Here is a 23,998-nt window from a genome sequence, read left to right as displayed (position 1 = left end):
AATTTAAGGCAATGTGAGAAGACAGCTCTTTTTTGCAAGACCGTGAACACACACACACACACACCCTACCCCAAAACCAGCACTAACATCTGCAGCAATCACAATATGGCAACTGGCTACACACAGGAGATTAAAAATATACAGATCAATAATGTTCTGCTACGATTTTCAAACAGAAACCTCATGTAATTTTTTCCAAACACAGTCCCTCTTGTAGCTTTTGTAATGACATTGGAGAGGGAGACATTGCATTACACTTTTCAAGCCATTCTGATAGTCCCACACATAATTTCCCCCCTGCCTTCCCCTGATTTTCAGCAAAAGTGTCATTCTTGTGCTGTTTGTGTAAGTGGACAGAATTTCAAGCATCTGCTCCCAAATGATTATAAATCAAGGAACCTTCATGCTCCATTAGCTTGAGAAGATAGCGTTATTAATGACTGCTATTCAAGGAAGTTCACAGTAAGTGTCTAAGTGAAGACACCTCTGATGTAAGGCTTTGTTTTTTTTCCAAAAACAGCTGCGTGGGCAAATCTTCACTCTTGCTGTTTAACATATTTCTGAGGCTACCACTTCTAAGAAATATCAATTATTTTTGTTAGCTTAGCAGTTATATCAGTTTCCTGTGGAAAAAGAAACAATACTGACGTTCCACAGCAATGCTCATGAAAAGTCATTTAGCTTAACAAATACTGGGGTCTATGAAGATCCAACACTGCTCTTACTCTGCTATTCTTTATCCGGTTCCAGAAGTCTGAAAAAGCTGGTTGAAGTCTAAAGCACAAAAAGTGAAAATTAAAGTATTAGGTTGTATTACATGGACTTGAAACAATGTAAGAAATGACTGGGTATAGCCTGGCACAGCTGATTTGCTCCACAGGTTAATACACCATGATTTCCTGCATGATCCTAACCAGCAGCCTTTTATTTCCATAGAAGCAGGACCAACTTTGCAAAGAAAAGGCGAGTCAGAGGTCTGATTAGGTGACTTCTCTGCCTGTTAGTTACTTGCCTAGGTGCACAATGGATGTGAGGCAGCCCATGCATGCATACCACATAATACCGAAATTCAAGATAAGAGATCTGACTCATCACTCCACTGCACCAGTTTTATGCCTACGGGGCTCCATGTTCTTCCATGGTGACTCAGACCCAAGACTCCCCTCTCTCCAGGAAAAACATGACAAGTCATGCAGTACATGTCAGACTTACCCATCAACTACAATCCCCATTTGCACGGCAAAACTTATTGGAATGTAACATTCCATACCACTTGCATCTTGCTGTTAAGCCTAGAGATAGGAATATATATAACTAATGTAAAGAGCAGCAGTTTAAAATACAGTTATTGGAATTATCCCTAGTACACCTGGCAAAACACTCAAGGAACCCTGTTTGAGAAAGCAGTCCTTTCCAAATGTTAATAGTGTCAATATGGGCACGCTAAGATTAACAACATGGAATTAAGAAGGAGATTAGCTACTGGAACAAAAAGTTTCTCTGAAAAAGTTCTCATTGCAAGACTGTTGCTTTCACTTCTCTAACCCAAGGCTGCTGAAACACAAGAAACTTTGAACAACTCTAAGGTAGGCATTGACTGTTTCTTCCAGAAGGACACGCTGTGTTTACGACAGCTATTTTTGGCTTTCAACTGTAGAAATATAAAACACTATGAGGCCCATTTTTTTCTCACAGCTTCATGTCTGTATATATTCATTGATTTCAGTGCAATTATATCTGATTATTTGCCTGGAATCGAAGTTATATCAGTGCTGACCCTTATAGGCAATTCTGAATGGATTTATACTGGGCAAAATGTGTAAGAGGAGACAATCTACTCTACAGTCTGACAGCATACTACTGTGGAAAATAAGGAAATAATTAATAAAGGTATAAGCCTTCAAAAGCCAAACAAAACAATTCATCCTTCACCTTGCTCTAAACCTTAAGGGATTGGTATCCAGCAGTTTACCATAACGCACCTTGTGCTTTTTTTCTGTCTTTTAGTCACAGAATCAGTGGGTTACTGTAGAACACAGAGATCACTGCCACATGTTTCTAACCAGGACTGGGTCCTGAGCTACTTTGCAAAGAGAGTTGAATCCATGATGGTTGACCCTGCAGTTCAGCCATGCTGGGCACTGGTGCACACAACCAGTAAGACACTGAAAACTGCTCGTGGAAATGGTTACACACCACTGGGGAGCCACACATACTGAGCATTACACGCACAAACCATCCACTTGCTTGTGCTGGCAGAGGGCACACGTATGTAATTCTGTATTTACTACCACCACTGCAAGATGATAGCATCTCATTCTGACTACACTTACATCCCACTGAGAGGTCAAGGCAGGAGATGGTATTATATCTGTGTTTTTCTACAGGAAGACAAGATTTATTCTGAGGCATTCAGTTCTTTGAGTTTTACCTCTGTCTTATGGAAAAGAAAAAACCAAATCCACAAAAACCCACAAAATTGTCCGCTGCAATGAATACAGACTTTGAATAAATGCAGGACCTTGACTCCAACAGGAAGGTGAAACCCAAAAATGTGTCAGTAGGATCATTCTCTTTTGAGGAGCACTATAAAGACATGAACTTAAAATAGACATAGCATCAGCTCTTATCTCGTGCTCACTTACTCTCTGACAACCAGAAACCAGGGTGACTTAAAAACCTAGCACTTACTGCTCTTTGGTTGTCATAATTTTATTAGTCTGGTCATGTGGCAGTCATAGGTGTGAGACACAACCTGGTATCCAGGTAAAAGTTATGGAAACAGCTCCATAGCTAATGACACTGTTAAACCACAGAATCTGTGCCTTTACCCCCATTATTAAAATACTTCTACATCCAAAATACAAGGAGAGAAGCAGAGGTACAGCGTTCAGAACTGAACAGCAAGTTACAAAACTTCAAACACAACAGAGTATATTGAAAGCCTACTAGCACCAAATTTGTGATGCTGCTTATATACCTGAACCTAAGGTGAACCTCTCCTTTTAACATCTGGGTCACCAGTAACTACCAAGGATTACCAGACCACACTGCTTCCCACCCTTGTTTAAAGTACTACTAAAGTACTACTAAAACATCAACCATACTGGGAAGTGGATCCAGTGATTGAGTACCCGATTCGGCGGTCGCCAGCAGTATTTTCACTTTGGGTGGTAGCTGGTTTCTGGCATGGAAGCGTAGAACAAGCCAGTTTGGCTGCAACGATCGAGATTTTCACCGCCCAACACCAAAGTTTGCCAAGGAGCCGGCGAACGCACAGGTAAAGGCAGTCGCTGCTGCGCTGCGGGGCGCCGTCCTTTCGTCACTTTTACCTCAGCCGGCTGCAAGAGGCGACAGCGGGCGAGCAGGGACAGCCCACCGGGTCCCCAGGTGGTCTCCAGGGACCCCGGGACCCGCTGCACGGAGCGGCTGGGTGGGCGACAGGGAGCGAGTGCCGTGCCGCATGCCTGTGCACACTCGCACGCCGGGAGCGCCCCAGCGGCGCCTGGGGACAGGCGGGAGCGCCGTGCGACCCCACGGGGGGCGGCCTCGGGAGGGTGGGGGACAAGGGGGGCTGCCCCCCGCCCTGCCCTCCCTCCGGAGGCCGCCCCCCACCCCCTGACCACGGTGCCATGGGGAACCCCCGGCGCCCCCCGCCCCGCACAGGCACACGGCAACAGGCGGCGGCGCCCCCCGCCCAGCACCTCGCACCCGCTGCCCCGCTCGGGATCGCTACCTCGGCAAGGCTCCGTGCGCTCCCGCCGCCGCCTGCTCCCGCCGCCGCCGGGGCGGATCAGCTGATATTTACCTGTGAGGTAATGCACGCTCCGTAAGGTCACCGTGCACCCGCCGCCGGCACACGGTGCCAGGCAGGAGGAGGGACGCGCCGGGAGGAGCGGGAGTTGCTCCTGCTCCGCCGCCGCCGCGCACGGCGCCGGAGCGGGGCGGCCGCGCCGCGCAGAGGCAGAGGCGGCCGCTGCCGCTGCAGCTCCTGGCACATGCTGCAGGTGTCAGCGCAGGAGCTGCCCCGCCGCCCGCCCGCCGCGCCCGCCCCGCCGCGATGCGCAGCCGCGCCCGCCGCACCGCGCCGGCGCCGCGATGGTGCGCCGGCGCCCTTCGCCGGCTGAAGCCGCCGCGAAGCCGCTGCCCGGCCCCGGCGCTCCCCTCGGGAGACGCTCCCCCGCCAGCACCGGCGGAGAGGGGGCGGTGGGAGGGATGACGTAGTGGGGCGTGGGGCCGGGGCGAGGCCGGGCGGCGGGGCCGGGAGCCCCCTCCGGGCCCCCCGAGAGCGCGGCTTCGCCAAGGGGGTGCGGGTGGGACCCCCCCATCCCTATCGGAGCGGCGGGCAGGCCGGGGGAGCGGCGGGGCGAGCGGGGGCAAAGAGATGATGTCATCCCCTTTTCCAGGGGAGGGCGGGGCCTGTCCGCGGGAGGAGGTGGGCGCGACGCCGCGGCTCCCTCAGGAGCGGGCGCGGAGGGGGATGCGCACGGTGCCAGCCTCTCACGGCGCCGAACCCGCGCGTCCCAACCGGAGCTGCCCCGGGTCGGGCCAGGCTGAGTGGGCTCCGTGCCTGCGGCGGGGGGCGATCGCTCCGTGCCGCAGCAGCGGGTTGTGGGGCAGGCACCGGGGAAGGCACCCCGCCCCGGGCGGGAGTCCCCGTTGTGGGTCCCAACCCCGGCCAGGAGTCCCCAGCATGGGTCCCAGCCCCGGGCAGGGGTCCCGGGGATCCCCGTTGTGGGTCCCAGCCCCGGGCAGGGGTCCCAGCCCCGGGCAGGGGTCCCGGGGATCCCCGTTGGGGGTCCCAGCCCCGGTGGGGGTCCCCTGTAGACCCCGCAAGCCCGGCCGGCGCTCCCGCTGCAGGGCGCAGAGCGGAGCGCAACTTCGGCAGCGGCACGGCCTGCCGGGACTATCGGGGGAAGAGCCCTTGGTGCAGCCGTGCCCCGGGAGCCGCCGTGTCCTGCCGGTGCCGGTGCCGGTGGCGGGGCACACGGTCGGCTCCAGCGCGGCTCGCCGCTGGGAGCAGAGGTTGGCGAGTGGGTGGGTGTGCGGGAGCTTCCGAGCACATCGGGGAGCCCGGCTGCGGGAGTGACGAGCAGCAAAGGCTTCTGCTCATCCTGCGGTTCTCAAAATGTGCGCAGGAGGTTTGCTGGAGAAACCGAATGGTCTCCAGCGCTCGCTTTCTGTGACCCACTTATTTTTCCCTAACTGGTCAGATAAGCCGTAGGGATTAACCATGTAGGCTTAACACACAGGTACCTGAGAGGAAAATTCAGCACCTTTCAGAGTAGCAGCCTCGGATTTCCTTTCATCTTCAACCATCAGCACCTTTAAATAAGACACAACTATCTGCATTAGAAATGCAATGCATAGTCTTTAAAGCAACAGCATTTGGAAGTTGGGTGGGGTTTTTCATCTTCAGTTTTCACAGATTTTCCCATCCACTTAACAAAAACAGCAATATGTATAACTGTTTAGCTGCAAACTTAAAATCTTGAGCTGGGATAATGTTTAAGGGTCTAAATGCTCCTAATCACATGATGTCAGGAAGCTGAAGGCTTTTGGGATACTTCTACATCAGTCCTGTATTGGGCCTGATTCTTTGTCCAATCTGAAAGCAACATGAAGAGACTGCATTTCTGACTGGAAAAAAAAAACCAAGCAAACAAGAAAATGAAAAGGGGAAGGCTTGATCATACTGGAGGCTCAAGCATGCCTGGTTAGATAGCTAGGGTATTACACTACCCTCCTTCATGCAAACATTAAGCATAGTAATCCTCATTTAAAAAGTCTTAAGAGGAAGGCACAGGCAATGCTGGATTCTCACTCTGATACCACTTTCTGGATACTGGCCTCATCACACCGCTGGAGCAGTGGGAAGGAGAGGTGAGAAAAGGATGGAAATGTGATTCAGGCAGAGTTGGTACCACAGAGAGTGGCCTGCTGGTCCCCCCTGGCTTGGTGAGACACACTGGGAACATAGGTGGGATGGAGTGCATAGGAGGTGACACAACAGGTGACATAAGGTATGAGGTTATGGAGCACACTGAGGTTGAAATGGGAGCTCTAAATGAGATGTGATTGGTGAGGGAAAGCCAGCAGGGAAGTCTGTGTCTGCAGATTGTATCAGTTATGAAAGCTGATTATTATTATCACAATATAACAGAAAAACACAGAGGAAGGGGAGCACCACAGAGGATGAAATGAATGAGCCTGCAACCAGGGATTTTGTCCCTGTAATGATGAGGTATGGGAAGACTTGTGTTCCAGTAGGGACATTCAAGTGTCAGTAACCTTACTGAAAAGGATGAGTGACATGTAAAACAGATCAGACCACAGGAGAACCTGTCCTTAAAATCTCTGTTTACAGCTCACAGGAGAATATACTGGAGACCTTGATTCTCAGTAGGGAGTCCAGTGAAGACATTAACAGGACTGAGGAGAGCTCTCTAGGCTGCTAACTGGGAGAGCTGTTATAAATTACAGCTTTGAGGCTTTGTCAGGGAGCGTTGCTTCATTTATTGAAATTATGGGCTAAATTAATCACTGTTTTAACATAGTGCTAAATTATTTGCACTTATAGGCAGTTTTGTCACAATAAATCTTAATCTTTCATTCTCTGGAACATGCCCTTCCAAGGCTGAGTGAGCAATGGACTCCCCACTCCATGGGTCACAGACCTGACTGGGATGGACTGTGCATGGACTGTGCAAAACAAATGTTTTCAAGGAGGATTGAGACTACAGTTAGCAAACTGATTTCAGCAAACTGTTTTCACATGGGAGGCAGAATTCCCATAGAAAAATGCTTTCATTCCTGTCAAAGCACCACAGGAACTAGATGTAAGGAGTTGATGATGCTCTAAGTGTGGTTAGCAGTTTTGAGACAGACAAGTGTACCTGCCTGACAGAGCTACTACCACATCAGGAAGGTTATTTTGTTTAGGGTGCATGATAAATCAGCATATTCTAAGTGAAGCTTTCCTTGAATGTCCAGTTTTGCAGGACCAAAAAATGTTTCTGGGCTTGCTTGAAATTTATGAAAACTAAATTAAAAACAAACCAAAAGGGGAAGTCTGCAAAGTGGAAATCCTGCTTTTTGAACAGTTTCATGGACACACTGATGGTACAAATTGAAATGCAGGGCTGTTAAGGAGCAGTCTGAGTGCTTCCTGCAACTTTGAGATGTATTTTAGCCCTCTGTCCCCTGCAGAGAGACATTGGCCTGTGTCTATGAGAGCAGGCTGCTTTCTGCAATCAAACACCTGAAAACTCCGGTCCCCACCCTACATCCTCCTGCCCCCCATTAATTTTGTACCTGCAAAGCAGCACATTCCATGTACTGAGCCTTTATAAATACCCTGGGGGGCCATTTCTCCAGAAAACTCTTCCTTATGCCCTTTTCTATAGGTGCATTTGGATTATCTCACAAACCACTCTCATGTTTATTAGCTTCACCTGGGCTTGTCATCAACACTAGTCAAGTACAAACATTAATCAAATTAGAGGTTCAATCCAGCCAGGCATAAGGTCAAGCTTCTAATTACAAGGTTGGAAAATGGGAATGACTGGAAGTAATTTAAACTTGAAATCTAATTCTAGGGCAAATTTAACAACAGGTTCTTTTCTGGTTGCCCTATTATCTTTCACCTTGAGTTTTTAAGATGTCTCATCCATAAAAAAAACAGAAGTCTAATTTGCACCTCTACTGTGTGGCTTGTCTTGTTCCCTTCCAGCCCAAGGCAAGTGTCTCAGGTATGGCTAGCTGTCATTCTGTTTGAAGTACAAAATAGTTCCTGCATTCCTAAACCTTTTTTCTGTCACAACTTCTAAACAAGCTCTCCTATCACACATTGACCAGCCCTTCTTTCCAGCCACCAATCCATGAAGGAGTTTCCAAAGCTTTTACTGTCTTTCCTACAATTTGTATTTAGTACCATTAAAAAACCATGAGATCTCTAACAGTCCTCTCAGGTTTTCCATGCTCAGCTGATTTCTTCTTGGATAATAGAAATGACTTTCTAACAACAAAGATGACAGACATGATAATGACATATTTTGACCAAACAGTACTCCCACCATTCAGTGCCAGATTCTGGGGTTCCTAATTTCACATCCCCCCACTGCTGAAGAATGAGAGATCACACCTCCTACATCCAAAAGTGTGATGGGAGCAGGAATCACACTAGACAGTGCTGATCCTAATGTCAGCGTTAACAAATCTAATCTGTCCCCAGTTCATCTATCACTGTGCCAGCTAGGCATAATTTTGTATGATTAAGTACCTGTGAAATCAAATAGTAAACTGAATTTGTTCCATTGGGTACATTATCTGAACTGGACCTTTGGATACATCATCATTAGTATGATCTTTGACTCGTCGGAAATGCCAGAATACAGATAATAATGGTAAAAATACTGACACTGTGCATTAGTGGCTTCCTTGACTCATTACAGCCAGAGAATAAAGTCCATACTTCACTCTGGAAAAATGCAGTGCTTAACAATGAGATGTCACAAGGAAGAAGTAGGATTTCTGCTATGTAGAAATGAAAGATTTTAGCAGGCAGAGAACTACAAAACACTTTCTGCACTGTCTTACTGTAATTTTTTTCATTAATAATTTTATTTATGCACTCCTTGGAAGAAGGAAACTGAGTTGACTGTTTAGCACCAGATTAAGGGTTTAATTGGGCTTTCTTAATCACCTGGAAGTTAGAGTTGTGATTAAGTCTGTTGCTAAATTAGTAGCTTTGTTGTAGATGCGTGAGTTTTATTCAGAACGCGATGGCGGTTCCAGAGACATCACGCTGTATTAGAAGTTGCCACAGACCTTTATTTGCTGGCAAAATGAGGAGAATATTCACATCTTCCACTTCTAAAGCACCTTCTGAGAGCATGACTTACTCTGCTCCAAGAGGAGTTCAGAATGTTTTCAGTGGTGTGACTGGCTGTTGCTCATGCTGGGGACGCCAGGAGACACCTGCCTTGCGTTGTTTTCATGCTGCCATGGTGTGACTGCTCCTCAGCTGGGCTCCAATGGGCTCCCACCCTCACCCTGAGAGTCCAGCCCATCTGCCAGAGTAAATAATGGCTCTGAAGGGAATCTGAAAGGAGTACAACTGTGTGAAAGACTGACAAATGCATTCCATGGGAGGCTGTGAGGAAGCTGAGTGATTTCTCACCAAACAGTATTCTTTCAAACAATTGGATTTCAGGTTGTCTGAGAGGATAAAACAGCAAAGATCACCAGTGACAATAGTAAAATATTTAATTCCCTTTTAGGAATTAATATTAAATAAATTGTACATTCTAGAGCCAGAAGTCATCTTTCAAGAGAGTGAAGACATTGTGCTAGACAATTATTGTCAGCTGGTATAAGCAAGTTTATGAGTGTTATTTGCATTAATGTAGTTGCTTGGTGCATTACTGTGCTGTTGTTTTCTATGTCCTGAAAATGCTAAAGTATAACTTTAAAGAGTTTGGAAGCTGGCTATTGTAATGATACTGTGGAGCAATATACAGGCTTTTTACAGAGACTTCATTAGCACATTGCTGCAGTCTGTGCCAAGCAGCTAAATATTATGCAGCATTTTAAAAGGGAAGTGAATTTACATGTGTGTCACCTAGACCTCTACACATACTGAGGGAAGTCAGTGATGTGATGTGTTGTGTGATCACATTCTGTGATGCTGCTGCATGCAAGAATGTGGGATTGGGATTTGTCAACGGGTTTGAATTCCTAACCCAGTCTGAGCTGACTGCCCTTGGCACAGCCCTTTTCTTTCTGTACCTCCACCTGCAACAGGAAAAGGTGGTGGTCCCTTGTAAATGCCTTAAGATCTACAAGGGAAAAATGTGAGCTATCTTTGTGGTAAGCAGGTGTATCCATACCTGCCTAAAATAGTTACAAGACAGTTATTTATGGGAGCAGACAATTGAAACAATGGTAGCCCACACTTCAAACACAAGCACATGCAGAACGTGAATGTGAAACTGTACGATCTTGAGAGGAAAACAAATCCATGAATTCATCTACATGTGGCTCTAAAGAAGCTAGAACAGCTTTTTCAGTTGTGTGCACACTATGTTGTGTGTCAGGGAGATGCTGTGTGAGTGAACAGCCTCCCTTCTGTCCTTGTGACTGCACTGTGTCCTGGCACTATGGGTTCACCTTGCAGAGTAAACAATTCTGGGATCACACAAAAGCAACTGCACAGAAAGGAACACAGGGACAAAGGCTGCCTGAATAGAAAGGATGCAGAAAGGCACAAAATGAGTCAGAGGGAACAAATTGTAATGACAAGTCTGAAAGGATGTTAGAAATGGGGGAAGGCCAAAGGAAGGTCTGCTGCTTCATGGGGAACAAGAAAAAAGAGGAGGTGACACAAAGATTGACATGTTCAGTGGTTTCCAGTCACAAACAAGGTGGTACCCAGAAACTTAGCATGCTTCATTTTAACAGGTGTGTAGAAAAGTCCAAAATCAAGGACAGAAAACCTTTTAGACATTTAAGGAATGTAGAAGTCATCCACTGAGCTTCACACTGGCAAATTTAAAGCACTGTAGCAGTCTTAAAAGCACTGACAATGATCCTTGACAGCTGCTAGAAGAAAAATCTCAGTGGATAAATGTAGTACCTGTCATTAAAAAGGCAAAAATTAAGAAAATGGTGACTTTCAGGGGAGTCAAGCTAGGACTGTCACTAAGAAACATTTTGAAGCAAGTACACTTCGTTCCTAAACATGCAGAATACAGTGAGGCAACAAAGACTTTTGACAAATAAATCCAATTAAATAGGTCTAATCCCTTCTTTAGGACAAAGAGCCTAGTTCCATAGGCACCTACCCCTACTGCTGATGCTGACATGATGTCTCTGAGAGGCATGCAGGAGGGTGCCATGCTTTCCCCTTCTGTTTTGAGAAGTTTTTACGGCTCAAAACACTTAATGTCTGCACAAGTTCATCCCTTTCTGTGGGTGCTGGATTTACTGGACAAGTGCTACAAAGATCCTGCATACTGTTGAATCCCTCCCTACCCTTTGGCTGTGTCTGGGGGAAGGTGGTCAGTTAAAACCCTGCTATGTGTTGTTAGGAGAAGATCATCTGCTGCCTGCATAGGTAAGGCAGATTCAATCTACTGCAATCTAACTGCAAGGGTAGTTGCACAATCTAACTGCAAGGATGCTGCCAGGATAAACTGTGTACACTGGGCATCCCTGACCTAGCTGCTGGTATATGGCAAGCTCAGATGTGAGTAAGGCTTTTTCAAAGCTCTTGATGTAGTCCTGCATGACGTTGTTACATGCTGAACTGAAAAAAAGAGAAAAAAAAAAAAATAGAATAGAGGCCAGGCTAAAATCATTCTACAGTCTGGAAGGGGCATGAGTGGTTGAAATAGCACTTGTTCAGAGTAATTATCAATGATTCACTGTCAAACCAGGGAAGCACTGTGAGTGAGGTCCACAAGGGTCTGTCTGGGGTCAGTTTTACTCAGTGCCTTCATTAATGACTTGGATGGGAGTAATGATTTGTATGGAGGGTAAAATTTGTGGATGACATTGAGATGGAAGGCTTTGTGAGCACTTTGGTGAACAGGATTAGAATTTAAAACAATCTTGCTACACTGGTGAAATGCTCTGAAATCAATAAGATCATTCAATAAAGAATGCAAAGGACTCCTCTTAGGGGGGGAGAAGTCAAATGCAGAGGTGTGAAATGGAGAATAGCTGGCCAGGCAGTGGTACTGGAGCCAAGGCTCTGGGTCCTGCAGTCAGTCATGAACTGAGGATGAGTCAACAGTATAATGCTGCTGGAAAAACATTCGCCCCCATAATGACTTCACTGTCCCATGAGCTGAACAAATGTAATTCTGGTGAATATAAGGATAATTACTCCGTGCTACTCAGCACTAATTATTCAGGTTGTGTGCCCGGTTTGGAATACTATAAGAAAATAATCTAAAGCAAAATTAGCTAAAGAAGAGGAAGAGGAGTGATTATATTTATTTCATCTAAAAAAAAAGAAAAATAAGAGATGACCTGGTAGCATTCTTCACCTGTGTAAAAGATTTGCAGAGAAACATCAAGTCGTCTCCATGCCAACAAAAAGATGAAAATTGATTTGCAGCAAGAGAGATGTATGTTAGATCATCATTTTCTCAGTATATCTCAGGATTTGAAGAGGTTTCTTAAAGAATTCCCATTCTCAAAGTTTTAGAAGAACAAAACAGGCAAACTTAATTCATGAATGTGCTACAGAATTGATTCTTCCTCAGTGGAGATAGGACATTTATGTTTCTTCCAACCTTATGTATCTGTGATTTGCATCTAACACCTTAAATTGCTAGAGACAACATAATTCTTAATTGCCTAATGCTACAATTCAGTATAAAACTGTGTAGTCAATACACAAAAGTGTGAATCAATTAAATTCTGAACTCTTGCATGATGGTGTACAGAACCAAAAAGCTGATATACCATAATATTTTGTTATGGCACAGCTCCTTCCACTAAAGGGCTCAGTCCTAAGAATCTCCATATAGGTCTTTGTATAATTATCTTACCTTTACTCTGGAGAAAAGAAAAAGCTCCTCACATCAGTATAAAATTGAAGGATTTCGCTTCTTTTTGTATTACAGACGTGCACAGCACAAAAACATTTCTCAACCTGGTGATGTGTGTCATTGGCTTTTTTTTCACTTGTAGGTGTGGACTGTGTCCACCTAAACCCAAACGTCGATCCGGTTCCAGGTGGGAAGGGGGGCGCTGTGGGAGCTGCTGTTGCTGCACGGAGCGGTGTGTGCCAGCTGCTGCCCGGCTGCACCCCTCCCGCACAGCCAGGGGCCCCGGGGTGCGGGGGCAGCTCGCCCTGCTGTGCCCTGCTGTGCCCTGCTGTGCCCTGCTGTACTCTGCTCTGCTCGGGCTGCAGCAGCTGAGGATCTGACCTGCAGCCTCTCTGCAGTACTGTTGTGCAGCTCTGATAATAGCATCGTGAAAGGACCCAATTTATTTTTGCTGTGTACGCTCTGTTCTAGCATTTTGCCTCCTCTTCTATTCCCAGAATCCTTGATTTGAGAGTACAGGAAATGCTGTAAAAGCGAGCAAGATGTCATGAAATGCTGCTTATTCATTCTCTGGTTGGTTTCTCTTTTTTCCTATTACCAGCTCTTTGGGCTTTGGAGACCAGGTGAGTGTACCAAGAGACATTTGGGGTCTCTGGAGACTGCTGCGGAAATTTGAGATTCCCAGTTGGTTATGCAGAGTATTGGGCTAGGAAAAAGTCTGTCAGGTCTTCAGCAAGAAGCCTTCTTCTTACCCTAAGTTTAATTTTTACCCTTTATCCTTGAGGGTAAATAAAGGAAATGAGAGAAAGGCTTTAATTTAGGGACAGAGCCAGAGAGCTGCAAGGTAAGTTCTCCTCTGAGATAGTCTGGGCCATGGCTAGGTGCCTGCCTGAGGGGTCAGTCTAGGGTTAGGGTTAGGGGTTTAGGTTCCAGGTTCAGTCAGGGAAAAACACAGAATGACCTCCTGCTATAGGGGAAGCTGGTCAGAGGCTGGGCCAGTTTGAGTTGGAATTCAGGTTAGAGCAAGATGAGGAGGAGCAGAGTGATAGTGGGTATGGGGCTGGCAGGTAGCTACCAAAGGAAGCTGAGGCCTGCAAGAGGAATTCTCTCATGAGGAATTTATTGTCTGGGGCACAGCTAATCTTGACCCTAAGGTGTTCTGGGAGGGCTGTGGCTGGCCTTTGGGACAGGAGGTGTAGCAGAACCCAGCTGCTTTGGACAAAGCTGACTGGGAAAAAGGAGAAATTTGAGGGTGGCTGGAAAGAGCCCAGAGCTCAGGCTTCAGTTTTTCCTGGCCTCATGGAGCAAGGTTGAGACTGGGGTAAGGTGTCATCATCAGGGCTTTGTCAAGCAGGACCAGCCAGTCCCTTCTGAGGAGAATCCTGTGGTTAGCTCCACAGGATACTCTGCAGAAACCTGGGCTTTGCTCTACACCCTTTCTGTAACCCTGACTACAGAAGCTGGCAGAGCGAGCTGTGAGGACATGAGCAAAAAACACAAACAAGGTGCTGGTCCTTTTGGAGCCCAGATCTCATCATGGCTTCCACTCCTCATTCCCTCACAGCAAACCACCCTAATCCATTCTGTAGCCTGAGGGTGGTACCCTGGGGCTGCCTTCAGCCCTGCCTCTGCCTCTTCAGTCTCCCTCTTCCCTTCATTCACCTTGACCTGCTTCCTTACTGTAGTCTCAAAAGTCAGCTCTGGCTAAGTGCAGGTGGTAAGGGCTAAGTGCTGGTCTAGATGTGCTTATCCAGTCTTCTGATAGCCCTGCCAGCCCTTATGTCCACCACAATCATATGGTTCATAAGAAAGAAATCATGTGATCTTCAGCTCTGTAAGAGAAAGAGAACAGCAGCAAGGTGTGGGAGTCTAGCAGCAAGAACTCTTTGGCTTTGGAGAGCAGTTGGCTCAGTCACTGAAAAAAGTGGATTTAATTTTATGAAGAGATTGCTTTTGGTGGAGACACAGAACTGCTCACTGGGGGAAGGACTGGATAGTTACATCTGCTCTGGGAAGTGGTCAGAGTATTCCCCAGCCAATGCTAGTGCTAGGTGTGCATTATTGGTAGGTAGTGGAAAGGAGCTCTATTTTCTCTAACAAATTGCATTAAGATTACAACAGAATGGGGTGAATGCTCAGTATCTCACAAAGCTAAGGTCAGCTGAAGTGCACAGCATTTTATATTTCCTCTTGTGAGAACAGAGACAGAAACAGTAAAGTGGAGGTGCAGGGGTTGAGTAGCATTAATGTCTGTCAGCAGAAGGAACAAGCTGGTTAACAAGGAGGTTAACACCTAATCACACAGGAGCTGGTTAGTCTTATTACCCCAGAGAGTATCCCCCCCCAGCCTCTGCAGCTTTGGCTGAGAGCAGCAATCTCCTCCTTCATGCTGAGGGACACTGAGTCCACACCTCCTGGCTGCAGAGGAGAACTGGTCTCTGGGTGCACCTCAAAAAGCAACTTTTTAATGTATAATGCTGTTGACTTTAGTCATAATACAGACAATAGAGACTCCATCATCTTGCTGTTCATGAAAGAAAAGAAATAGGATTCCTTCACTTCCCTGATTTATGGAGGAAATGGGAAAACCCTGATTTATTAAAAGAGAGTAAGTATTTCTCCAAAATAAAGAACTGTAGAACTTCACTCAGCCAAGCATTTCTCAAGCTACAAGAACACAAAAATGTAGGAAGAGAGTATAAATCAAATAAATTATTTTTTCTATCTCTTCTGTAGCTATATCTGTATCTTCCATCTGCAGGACTCTCTTCTTCAGCTATTCACTTTGCAGAACAGATACATTTGAAAAGCTGGCTAAATTGAGCAATGTTACATTTCTGTTTAAAAAATTCTTATAAAATCCCTACTTTTTGAACTACCCAGCAACCAGATCAAATATTTAATGTAAATTGCACTTGTTTTGTGGTACTCTGTACTAGTCCAGTAACAAATTATGGTGAATATAATTCTTTTTCTTTTGTTCTATGGAGAAGAATTTCCCCCTGAAGACAGTTTTTGCTCAGATTGTAATTTGGGCCAGAAATTTGTGTAACATTCAACTGCCAGTAATAGACCACTTTTCTGATAATTGAACAGAAATAACAAAGTGCAAAATCAAGTCACATAATAATTGCACTTTACTGAATTAGTGAAAACTAATTAAAAAGCATATTTGATAGTAGGAAAGCAGGGTGAGGAAAAAATACACAAAATGTTTCTTCCTTGACAGCAGCACTTTAACCTTTTTGTATCTTCTGGCTAGCAGAGAGAAGATCTGTGACTGATAGAAGAGAGGTTCCTGCTGTGTTCTTTTCTCCCACTCTCCCCTTTTTATTTTTTACAGATCAACATATTTACTTCCATTCCTTTTTTCCCCTTTCTTTTCAAATTACATTTTTATTTTCAGTGTAATCACACCTGAAAATTTGGACTTTGTCCCAATGCACTCTCCTTGAAATGTGTCACCTTGAAGCTCTTCATCCACGGCCAACTCTCAACTCTCCCTTGCTAAATTGCCATTATCTCCATTGTTATCAGGCAAAGATGGGGTGGGATTCTTCTGTTTTCTGAAGTTTCCTAACACCACAGTGATGAGGAGTTGGCAACACATGTGTAGATGTGAGAGGTTTATGTAAGGTATCAATAGTTTCTAGGCAGTTAAAAGTGGTAGCTGTGTACCCAGATTTCATCTGGGTGTTTGTGCATTAGTGAAATCATTTACAGGAAAACCTTCCTTGGGATTGTCCTAGCACCTGTTCTGGCCACGTAATGGTGTTAGAAGCAGGTCCCAAATTACAATTAGAAAATAATGGCAGCAAAAAAACTTGGGAAATAGCAATAATAGAAAGAAAAAAATATATGTAAGACAAAAAACTGTCCACCAATGTGCTCATTTCAGAAACAATTAAAAATACATTTAATTTTGCCCTCGAGTATTCAAAGGACTAAACCATAATTGTTCAGTGCATTGTTTACAGTGAGGAGAAGTGGAGAGAAATCAAGGGGAAACCCCATTTGATGGTAAGGGAGTGTGTAGCTGTGAGTAAACTGTGCTGACCTTCTTCTAGCTAGAGCAGGATTCATGTTCCTGAACAATTTTGGGACAGATTAAATAGGTGAGGCTGTGTACTACAGGGACTGTTGTCTCTTGTGTGGAGAAGACACCGTGGACACTTTACACAAAAGGAGAAAGGTATCTTCAGATACTGAGATCATCATGTGTTCCCTACCTCCAGATATGTTGATTCCCTAAGCCATGAGTTCAAACATGACTGGTAACAAGTTTTGTAGCAATGCCATGATCTGTGGTGTGTCAGCTAGGAGACACTGTCACCCATGAGAATTCTGCTGTTTCCAGTCCCAGTGATGATATGAAAGAAAGTCCCAGGGGTTTTAGCTGCTATTAAAGCCTGTTTGCTAAAAGTTATAAAACATCCCTGATATTTTCACATCCCATGGAGACATAGTGCTTGAGATACCAGAATTGTGGTACATAGTTTGGCCTCTCCTGGAAGAATGTTGTTACCACCAGCAGTGGCAGTATGTTATTTACAAAGCCCTGCTTATTTGTGAGCTTCTGCATTATTCACAGACCCATGGCAGCCTAGTCCAGTGGCAGTGAGTCATAGAAGACACACATTTTGTGTTTCATAGTGAAAGTGTGGACAACCTGGAGCTGGGCAGCTTCTGTGGTGCATCAGCTGAACTGCTCTGAAGGAGGGAGATTATACACAACAGGGTAAGACTTCACAGTTCATCAGTTTATTAGTAAAGCAGATGGATTTTAAAGGCTTGAGGACTAATTGTCTTAAGTTTTGATTCCAAGAGAAATCATGTGAGGCCCTAGGTGCTTAGCAACTGGGAATTGAAGTGGCACAGCTGGAGGATGAAAGGCGCTGAAGTAGGACAGCTCACGGATGGCTTCAGATTTGTTCTACAAGTTTGGAAGGGATAACTTGGTTTGCACAGACTGCATGCCAGATCAGGTATTTACTGTTCTCTTAAGCACTGGTACTGGATGAGGAATAACTTAGAGAAGCAGTATGAGGTGTCATCAGTGTGAAGATGTGTTGGGTGCTCCAGCTAACTGGGCAGAAATGTAATTTCCTCCCTGATACCGATCGGCTTCCTTTTCTCATGTGCTGTAGTGGCCCAATATTAATAACACCGCACCAGAGCCGTACAGGACAGGAAAAAGATTGAGTAACCTTAACAAATGGGTACACAACCCACCAGAAATCACAACAGAATTTGGGTATAGTAGTTTCAATGCTCCAACGTGATAAAATAAAGCTAAGACTTTGTGTCTTAGCTGATCAATTGACATAAATTATATATATTGTATATGTGTATATATATATATATATATATATATAAAAGTCACATATTATATATGTGACTTAATATATGTTATATAATGTTTAATATTATTATATATTTATTATAATTATTTCAGCTTCGTTTAGCCTTTTCACTGTTACCACTTCTAGAACAATAGGGATAATGGTATCTTAAGAAAACAAGTAAACTTCTCCATGTTTGACAAACTGAGATGTCTGTTGAAATAAGAGTCCTTTTCAAATCCATCACATCTCTAAACATGAGGTGGTGGCTGATAACATGCTTACAAAAAGCCTTTTTAAGTTGTCTGGCAGATCTAGCCCCAACTTGTTCAAATATAAGAAAGCAAATGGGCTGCAAAGAAAACCCACTCAAAAAATTTCCTAGCAGGAGCTTTGGTTTACTACCCAGTGTGAGTTAAAATTAGGTAATAGGAAAAGCAAAGAAATAACAGGCTTTAATAATGTTAGGCTTAAGTTAGTATTAGTCCACTTCTTACTGGAATCACAAAACCTTAGCACAGGTTACTTGGATAAGTTGAGCTACATGGGAACATAGATTTCAGAATGTTGTTTAGGTCACATTGTTCTGTAATCTCTCTCTAAAAAATTATAACTCTCAGAGTCTTCTACAGGCTGACAAATGTCAGGTACTTTTTAAAGGATCAGAACTCAAATAGACTAACGAAACTGATTTAAAGACTGACCTGCTTAAAAATCATGGTTAATTCTTGAGTACAGGTAGATTGCATTTAGCATTCATGCAAAGCATACCCTTCCTTACCACCTCCAGAGCTTTTATAACTTAATAAACTCTGCTGACTTAAATCATGAATATCCAAGAGTGACAGACTTGGCAGGAAACGCAGACCTCACGGAAAGCTGTGAGAATCTTCTTGTGCATGCACAGCTTTTCAGGGATTTGTCCAGTTTATGCATTAATGCACTCTATCATTTTGGTCATGCTTGCTTGCTCCCACACTCCTCCTCCCCTAAATGAAGACAGTGTGCTTCTACTGCTGCATCTTTCAGAGACTGCAGGATTTGCAGGCAGAGCTGAGCCGCACTCTCTTTGCAGATGACTCTCTTCACCTGGACACCACTGCTTGTGTGTTGGAAGTTCCCACCTGGGAGCAGGGCTAGCAAAGGGGCTCCTCAGACTCACCTAGGCAAAGGCATCTGTGTGCAGCTGGTTTGAAACGGGACTGTGCTAATCTTGGAGAATTTACACTAAAAGAGGTTGAGCAGTGCTCACTTATGTGACTGCACCTGGTGAAGAGCTGGATGGGACCCTTGTGCCGGTGGGTGGTTACACATAGGGAGCCACAGGAGCATCTTCAGGTGACAAAGCTGGGGCCAGAAAAGTGCCATTGCCAGCGTTCTCAGCCTGGGGGTAGTGACATGGTGTCTGTGTACTCACCTCCATGTAAAAGTACGCGCTTAAATCAATTTCAATTTGCTCTTCTTCAGTGTACTGAGCCTTCCTATCAGCTATTCCTTTAAAACTGTAAGACCAGTAAACAGCTGGCAAAAGGTTTGTACCACATTCACCAGATTAACCACTTTGTTTTCTTTAAAGTAAAGCAGCAGCTATTATGTTGCCTTGATTTAAGGCAGCAAAATCGAGCCCTTGGGTAAACCTGGGGGTTTGAGTACTTGGAGTAACAGGCAGCAATACCTGGTGGTTTGCTGAGTTGGCATTATTGCATGAAGGTATATATGAGCAGGGCACCTGAGTGACATGGACACAACAATACAGAGGTAAGAAACTTTAGCCATGTACTTTGGGCTTTTAGCAGAACAGCTCAGATAATACCAGCAGAGAGATGGATTCCAGAAATTCTTTCTCCATGTGGCCTGCTTTTCTATCCCAAACAGCCTCTTTGGGCAATACTGGACAAGTTTTTAAGTACTCTGGAGTGATTAATCCCACCAAATGTTGACTGTCTGGCACTTAAACCCAGCAAAGATTTTAGCAAACAGTTGCCATTTTGATAGAGAACAAAATGCAGCTATCAACAATCTACTGAGATATAAGAAGAAATAACAAAACCATTATTCACTTTATTCACACAGAAGAATATTTAGAAGCTCCCCCAGTATAATTTGATGGCTCCTTTGTACCCCTTTTTCCTGCAGTAGGATCTGCCTGTCTTTTAAGACTGGAATAGATTTGCTGTCCTAGATAAAAACCTCTGGCTCATGTCTTCCTAATAAACAAGTTTAGTACAATACAAACCTTGTCTTTGTGCAGTCCTGACACCTATATAGAGGAGAGCTTTCCTAATGGATGTCTTTTTCTAATGTAGTTGTCTCTACAATATTATACTGTGTGATGATAATAAAAGGGATTAGATGGCCTCAAGCTTCATTGGTGACTATCTGACAAGGGAAAATTTTGGAATTAAAAAAACTCCACAGGTTAGTTTCACACTCAGGATTTCTACACATGAGAGACTTTCCATTGAAATGAGATGCTTCTCTTTAACTGCTTCACATTATCTGCTCTGGAATAAGTAGAGATAAAGAAGCACTGAACTTTTATCTTGCTGTAAGTCATTGTTTTCTTGTAGTGGTGGTTTCTTTAAAAGTACTCCCTCAGTGCTGTGAGCTAGAATTTCATGTTCCTTGGGACTGATGGGGACAGGGTATTTTGGGATTATGTCACTGGAATTAGAAGCATATTTTGTTATTGGTCACTGTAAATCTAAATTTTCTGTATCCTTTAACAGAAGTGTAAAAGTATCATGATTTGTCTTTTGCCACGAGAGCTTATTGCTCTCTGGCTGTGGATTTGTGTCTCAGGACCAAAAACTGATTGATGTGGATAGATACAGGACATAATTCTCCCAGGTACCCTCTTCCTGAGCAGCAGCAAGGAATAGGGTTTATCTGCACTGGAGCTTGCCAAATCAAAGGTCTGTAAGGAACCTCAAAGTTCATTTGAGTTATCACACTACCCCCAGGTTCAACTGTCCTATTTCAGTCTTGACTCAAGCCTTCTAGAGACCTGCACTAGGAAGAATCCCCTAGCAGCAGAGTAAGAAAACAAAAAGTAAGAACTGGCACTCATCTCTGAAAAACTTTATGTTGGGTATGGCTCTTTCCAAGACCATAGGGGATGGTCTTGGAAATGGGAGTGCAAGAATAGAAGTACTTCTGTGGTAGATTAAGTCAAAGGTCTGGCATGCTCAACACTGTGTATATAAGATGCTGAAATTGGGCACATGTGTTGAAAAAGGCCTCATAGGGAATTTCTCCCCCAATGGAGACAGTATGCAGACTATCTTTTTTAATTACATCAATGGATCTATTTCTTATTAACTTTAAAAACTGTTTAACTTTTTTTCACCTGCAGAATATCCTTTGCAATTAAGGTTCATCATTCAAATATGAATGGAAAAAAAACCCCTTTCCTGTTCTTTATTGGAACTTAGAGCTCAGAAGACCTCTGACAATTGAATTGGGGAAAATAGTGAAAGACTATTCCCTGCTCACCTTTCACAAACCATTTGGAAGCTGAAAGTTTCCATAGAATTTAGTCTGCCATCATATGGGAGCCACTCTATGCATTTATTGTTCTGACAGCTTCCTTCTTCCTTCCTGTGCTCTTTGTGAAAGTGAGTGATCAGAATTATGTGCTATAGTCAGGATGGGAATGCATGATAGATTTTTACAACTGTATGACCTTTTTTACTGTTATTTTCCTCTGCTCCCTTTCTGACAATGCTTAATATGTAATTCAGTCTTTTTGAACATGAAAAATTGCTCCAAATCCACCTTCCTGTGTGGAAATAGCCAATTTATGTCTCATCACTATGTATATATAGTTCATATAATCAGTGTTACATTGAAGCAGTGTACCAGCTTCACATTCTATGTATTTGCACTGTTTCGTGAGCTGTTTTGTCACCAATTAAAATACAAGAAGAATCCTTGTTGGATGTCTTTACAGTCAACCTTGCTCCAAACACATTGCTCTGCAGACATTGCAACCTCGCTCTCTACCCTTTTGCTTCATTACTTTTAAACATCTGGTACAGCACCAGCCCTAGCACAGATTTCCACAGTAGTATCTTGTAACCAATCTCTGTTGCAAAACCTGGCCATGTCTTCCTGCTTTTTATTCCCACCTTTTAACTGATGTGTGTGTAAGAAAGTTCATTAGGGCACCTCCTTTCTTCTCAGGAGGCTTAGCTTCTTTGAGAAGCTTGCTGAAAACTTTGGCAATCAAAGTATATTATATCAAATAAATCACTCTTTTTTTTTTTTTACATGCTCACTGACTTTTAAAAAGGCCCTAATAAACTGGTATCTCAAAAATTCCATTTATAATAAGCACCTCAATCTTTCCCCAGTGGGTAATACTTTGGCTTTATTTCTGTTAAATGTATTCATCATACTCGTTCCTATTGCTTTGCCTTGTACAGGCAGAGGAGTGGATTTGGAGAATTGAGATGACCAGTGATGGCTGAATGGCTTCAGACTGTCAAAGGCTATTTTTCTAGAAGTAAGGACATGGGAAACTCAGAGTGCTCAAAAGTTTGGCAATGTGAAGGAAACCTTTCTTTGGACACAAAAATCCCAACCCTGTGTCACCATTATTGAAGAATCTACAGCAGGACTGTAGGTTTCCTCCTTAAGAATTTTAATCTAGTGCCCTGCCACTCAGGGTTGCTCAACAGAGGTTTGAATACTTTCAGGACATGCTGAACCGCCCACAGGATGCTCTCCTGAACAGAAGTTGCCAGCAGCACACAATCTGAGATGCCTGGCACAGCTGCCACAAAGAGAGAACAGGTTTTTTTAAATACTGTTTGAAAATTTTAAGTTGCAAAGCTTTTGTTTTGCATGCTCTGTGTATTCGTGTGAGTGTTAAAATGGGATAGTGCACACCAGCCCACCAGGTGCAAGGGGCTCTGCCTGGTGGATCAGAGGGATCATTCTGCAGCCTGTGGCTGCTTTCAGGAATGTTGATAATTTTTCACCTGTAATACAGAGTGGATGATCTACATAAGAGCTTCCACCGACAGGCCCAGAAAGGTTTTCTGTGCATTGTCCAGATTTTTTCCTTCAGTAAGATTTTACTCTTCTAATTCAAACTGCACACTCAGTGTGAATGCTTCACCTTTCAGAATTGCTTATTTTCATTTTTTTATGTTGTGAATTTTAGGAACAACTGATGAGAAGATGCCTAATCAGTAAACAAGATGTAGCTTCACTAAGTAGACAAAATAAGATTCTGTTTTCCTTGATGTACATCAAAAACATATCACCAAAGATACATACACACATTTTTGAGACTATTTTGTACTATAAAAAGAGGAAAGTTAAGGCTTAGGGTCTTGGTGAGTAGCCTTTCATGTTGGGGATCTCCATGTATTGAAAGTCTGTATGTGATTCATGGCACCTTTGGGAGTAGTTTGGTCTCTGTCACACTGAGGCAAAAAGATGGCACAGCTTTGAGTGGCTATTTTCACAGTAATAATAATAACAATAACCTACTGATAATGCCCCTGTGTTGTCACACTCTCTCCATAGCCACTAATTGCCCTACTTATTCTGGCCAGACTGTGCTCTGTTATCTTGTAGGTGTTTTCTGGCAGCTGCCAGGTCAGATTGAAACTGTCTTTCTCTCTTTAAGCACCTCCAAACTTTTCTCTCTTTGCTGTTATGACTTTGACTTCCACTTGTCCTTCACCTTCTCTAGTCTGAGAAACATTCCATGTATCAGAGGGTTGTAGACTCCCAGGAGATCCCTGAACTTTATTTCACCTTTTACTTTTCAGTTCACGTAAAACTGTGAAATGGTTAAGCCTGATCCTTCGAAGGGGTGTTACAGATGCTGAATTGGCAAAACTAAAAAGGGTGGTTCATGGGTTTCAGGTTTGTTTCTTTGTTGTTATTTTGTTGTTGGTGGTGGTGTTTTGTTGTTGTTTTTGGTTTTGTTTTGTTTTCTTCATCCCCATCAATGTTGCTGTTCATAATCTTGGGCAATTTTGGAGATATGACTTTGTCTGGATTCTCTCTAAAGGTTTCTTACCTCAGATAGTCTTCTCTGACCCCTGAAACATGCTGGGACCCTGGCATGGGTGAGAA

At 44.0% G+C, this 23,998-nt stretch overlaps 1 protein-coding gene across 4 annotated transcripts in view; it reads right to left on the bottom strand.

Moving 5' to 3' along the window:
- DTNA (dystrobrevin alpha) overlaps positions 1 to 4,050 on the bottom strand; it is a 223,917-nt gene extending 219,867 nt beyond the window's left edge. For 2 of the 4 annotated variants that reach the window (XM_071419057.1, XM_071419078.1), the window contains exon 1: positions 3,737 to 4,050. The gene's annotated coding sequence lies outside the window, so the exon portion shown is untranslated. The remainder of the gene's footprint in view (positions 1 to 3,736) is intronic. The other 2 variants (XM_071419049.1, XM_071419061.1) reach the window with 1 other exon arrangement.
- Positions 4,051 to 23,998: the final 19,948 nt, after the last annotated feature.

The sequence above is a fragment of the Agelaius tricolor genome, unplaced genomic scaffold (genome assembly GCF_023055355.1).
Source record: "Agelaius tricolor isolate 1412-34295 unplaced genomic scaffold, bAgeTri1.0.p SCAF_2, whole genome shotgun sequence".
NCBI classification, from domain to species: Eukaryota; Metazoa; Chordata; class Aves; order Passeriformes; family Icteridae; genus Agelaius; species Agelaius tricolor.
The sequence above is the reverse complement of the archived record's forward strand: the minus strand, read 5'-3'. Positions and strand labels throughout refer to the sequence as shown.